This window comes from Priapulus caudatus, unplaced genomic scaffold, assembly GCF_000485595.1.
Source record: "Priapulus caudatus unplaced genomic scaffold, Priapulus_caudatus-5.0.1 Scaffold551, whole genome shotgun sequence".
NCBI lineage: Eukaryota > Metazoa > Priapulida > Priapulimorpha > Priapulimorphida > Priapulidae > Priapulus > Priapulus caudatus.
Genome location: NW_014577612.1, coordinates 111459 through 115959, shown reverse-complemented (window position 1 = coordinate 115959; position 4501 = coordinate 111459). Strand labels below are relative to the sequence as shown.

Sequence of the window (4501 nt, the reverse complement as noted above, 5' to 3'; positions counted from 1 at the left end):
CATTCGTGGTTCATGTGCTGCTGTTAACCGAGCACGGTCGTGAAATATGTGTTGCTTTTAAGGTGGCACACTCGTGGAATATGTGCTGCTTTGGAGGGAGCACATTCGTGGTTCATGTGCTGCTGTTAACCGAGCACGGTCGTGAAATATGTGTTGCTTTTAAGGTGGCACACTCGTGGAATATGTGCTGCTTTGGAGGGAGCACATTCGTGGTTCATGTGCTGCTGTTAACCAAGCACGGTCGTGGAATATGTGCTGCTTTTAAGGTGGCACAGTCGTTGATTTATGTGCGGCTGTAAACAAGCACAGTCGTGGCTTCGTGGCTCAGAAGATGAAGTAGCGGGACAGTCTAACGTCACGCGACGCTCAGCATCCCCCGGCCGGTTACCGGTTATTTATTGTAATTATCACTCTCAGAACTCGTTTATTCTTATTCTTATTAACGTTAATTAATGAGGAGCTGTTGTTTTTTTGCTGCCTTTTGAGAAAGAACGAAATGAATGAAATCATGCGATGCTAGTGATTGATTGATTGGTGATTGATTGATCAAATCAGTGATTGATTGATCGGACGTGAGACGCGCGCCAGGCCCGTCTGTGAGGGGCCGGGAGCGCGTCGCACGGTCCGAAGACGGATCGGGCGTGTTCCCGTCGAAGATATTTTCAAATCGTGTTGTCGGAAATCAAGTGTGTAGTCGTATGCAGTGACCGCGCGCGCGAGCGTTGGCCGTGTAGATTTACTGTCGTTGGCGAGTTATTTTGCCACCGAAACGCGGCAGGTTTTTTTCAGATACCTGGAGCTTGTTTGCAAAGCTATGGTTGTGCTTTACTGTGCTGATGCAGCAGTATCAATCGAGTAAGGTGGGCGGTTACATCGTCTCTGTATGTACAGTGTGTACTGTCAGAGGGTTTAGCCCAGTTTAAAACCGCCATACTTATTGCAGTTCAGTGCCCCCTAGGGGCCGTAAAACAGCATGAGTTTCAGATACGGCAGAATCTTCTCGGAGCTTTCGAGTCCCCCGGGGATTTTCAATCGTAGTTCGGTGATCGTTCGTCGGAGATCGACCGAGTGACCGAGATCTGAAAGGCATTTTGTGGAAGGTTGATATTGCTTCTGTACTGTGTGCAGCTCTCTTGCTCGCTGTCTGTCTGTCTGTCTGTCTCTCTAACACTTGCCGTTGTCTCTTGCAGCTACTCTCAGTGCTGGTTATGCCAGAGTTGGCTTCCATGTATGTGCCCAATGCTAGATGGGGAAATAAATATTGTATCAGACCCAAGTTCGTCGTGGATGTGTGAGCGTATGTCAGTGTTTAGGCGTCTTATAACAAAAATAGACCAACAGCTGTTCCCGTTTCACTTTAAACATTCTATACTTCCGACATAAAGTATACAAATTAACATTTGGCACACTTCAGCTGCGAAGGTTCTATATATATCATTCTCCCTTTCTCACAAATCGTACCCATCGGTTTAATAGCGGTCGAGTTTTATAAATAAATACACGCAAAGGGCAAAGATTAAAGGCATAAAGTAATGAATTTCATTATATAACCCCAAACCTTTGATCACACATTACAATCACATGTTCAATCGTTAGTCTAGACCCAAAATATTTTTTTACGAGATGCAAACCATTCCTGACTTCCACAGCACATGTCGTGTTGATTGATTCGTACATTGCCACACACGAGTAGCATCTACACACACATGATTCCCACACACAACACATGCCATTATTAGTGTGCTATTAAGAAGATGATTGTAAACTCTCACCATATTTCACTTCACATTTCACATTTCACCGACCGTCCTCATCTGGTCATGGCCAACCAACAAACAACGTATAGTACAGAACCGACTGGAGACTGGAGTTTAATTAAATTTGCGTTCTAACGTTTGCCTTCCGGCCAGTGACAGGCAGACTCGCACTCGCACGGTCGCCATCCTAACTAATTATAAGTGACAAATATACAAAACGGCGACACCATGCGGGAAGCGCATCGTTAACGTTAACGATGTCGCCGAGCGCTGATGATCACGTCCAACTCTCACGCAGCTGCTTGCGTAGCTGAGATGACGACGAACTCCTACATGATGATGATGACGATGGTGGTGATGATGATGCTGATGATGATGATGACGATGGTGGTGATGATGATGACGATGGTGGTGATGATGATGACGATGGTGGTGACGACAACGATGGTGGTGACGACAACGATGGGAGAGAGTGAGATGGAGAGAGAGAGAGGGGGTAGGGGAGGGAGAGAGAGAGATAGAGAGAGCCAGGGGGTGGGGAGGGAGAAAGAGCGATAGAGAGAGTGAAGAGGTGGGGTTGGCGAGGGAGAGGAGAGAGAGAGAGAGAGACGAGAGGAGACGAGAAAGAAAGGTCTGTAGCTATTGACATGTCTGCATATGCATCCAGTAGGAATTTTACTTGTAAACCATCGTAATCACATATTAGGGTTGCATATCACGGTGTCGGTCCAGCATTAAGTAGCATTAAGTATTTCAATAGTCGCTCCCGGGGAGTAGATTACCAATTTCTGTGTGGATTAACATTATCAATTGGGAAAAGCAGAAGGCATAGCGCCCTTGGGCAGGCAGAAAAACAAAAATGTATTGTGGGGATTACACAACGCGATTTATGAAATTTTGCGAATGTGGCGAAGTCTCAGCAGCAGCCCTGTACGGTGATTTCCTGATTTACCTGATTCCACCCTCACCTGTAGGTTTGGAGTGGATCGAAGAGTAGGAAGACTACTGTCTTGTATAAACCCATCCTTACATATTCATCCACATGGCTTTTAAACGAGTTAATTGATTAGCTTGTACTGCTTCTTCTGACAGGTTATTCCAGTGATTTATTACTCTAAACTGAAAAATGTTTCCTTAACTCTAGTCGTGCACGCGGAGTGAGCAATTGAGGCTATGGCCACGAGTGCTGTTGATTCCGATCTTGTAGAAGAATTTTTGTAGGCGTCATTTACTTTCGTAGCCTTCATTATTTGATAAGAGTGATGTATCAGCGTGGCAGCATTACCAGAATGTCAGTGTGCAGAATCGTTACACGTGTATCGTGGGAATGTACAGATGGCGCTACATGCGACACAGCCGCTGTTCCGTTCATCTATACGAGAAGGGATACTTCACGCGTGTCCGAGAAATGCTCCGACATCTCCAGCGTGTGTATGTAGCATTGTGTGTGGTGTGTGTGTGTGTGTGTGTGTGTGTGCGCTTGTGTGTGCGTGGCAGGCTGGCTACTGTGTGTGCCGACGTGTGGCGTTGTGCTGTGCATGTACGTGTGTCGTGTGTGCGTGGTCGGCGTGCAGTGCGTGCGTGCGTGAGGTGTGTCGTGCAGGAATCTTGCATAATAGGAACAGTAGTCCTATGCGTGCCCTTTTATTTTCTGGAGTAGGAGTTTCTATTATGAGTTTGCTAACAACTCCCCCATGGATTATGGGAGGCGTATATTGGCATATACAGACAGAGTCAGTTATATAATAGACACGAGTAGCGTGCGTTGGCAGTGACGGAATGCTTTGCTCGTTTCCAGGACGACCTGGCAGACGACGACATCATGATTCTCGACAACGGTGTCAACGTGTTCCTGTGGGTCGGCACGCGCTGCAGCGACGTGGAGGTCAAGCTCGCCTTCAAGAGCGCCCAGGTACGTGAGGTTTCAAGGTCGCGGCGAGGGCAGCGGGTGAGAGCGCTGCAGGTGCCGAGGACTCATGCGCGGGTGAGGAGAGAGGAGGGACTGCAGGCAAGCCGAGAGAATGAGGATGGGGGAGCGGTGGACGAGAGTGGCGTAGCTGGGGGCGACGGGGGACTGCAGGGCATGCGCCGAAGAATCGTACAGGATGGGTGCGGAGGGTGGAGAGAGTGCAGCGTGGCGGAGAGGGGGACTTGCCAGGCCATGCGACGAGAGAACTGACAGGATGGGTGGGAGGTGGAGAGAGTGGCAGCGTGGGGGAGGGGGACTGCAGGCGTGCGCGAGAGAATGACAGGATGGGTGGGAGGGTGGAGAGAGTGGCAGCGTGGGGGAGGGGGACTGCAGGCGTGTTTGGGAGAGTGGCATTGTTCTCGAAGTTAGTTTCATTACTACAGACGGTTTCCCTCATTTCTGTGCGGTGAAAAAAAAGATAAGAGGAGAGAATCGCTTCAGATTGCGCTGCGCCAGTTTGCGACACAACGGGAAATTTTCCGGGGTCTCGAGTACACACGTGTGCAGTTTCACATCGATTTCTTTGTAAAACTGCACGCCATGGCCGGTTTGACGTGCGATAATCCCGCCATTCGGCAGGATTATGGGGGTACGGCGAGGGCAGGCATCCGCACCGGGTGATTATTAACGCGCGCATATTAATGAATAATTATTTAATTAATAATTAATAATTAAGCATGCGTCGGCGTTTCGCGCAGGTCTACGTGCAGAAAGCATGCCGTGAAGCAGCGGCGACCGGCCGCGCAAGCTGCTGCGCACGCTCAAGACGAAGGAG

At 48.9% G+C, this 4501-nt stretch overlaps 1 protein-coding gene across 1 annotated transcript in view; it reads right to left on the bottom strand.

Annotated features, from left to right (window-relative positions):
* LOC106811548 (protein flightless-1-like) overlaps positions 1–4501 on the bottom strand; it is a 43212-nt gene that overhangs the window by 703 nt on the left and 38008 nt on the right. The window lies entirely within an intron of this gene.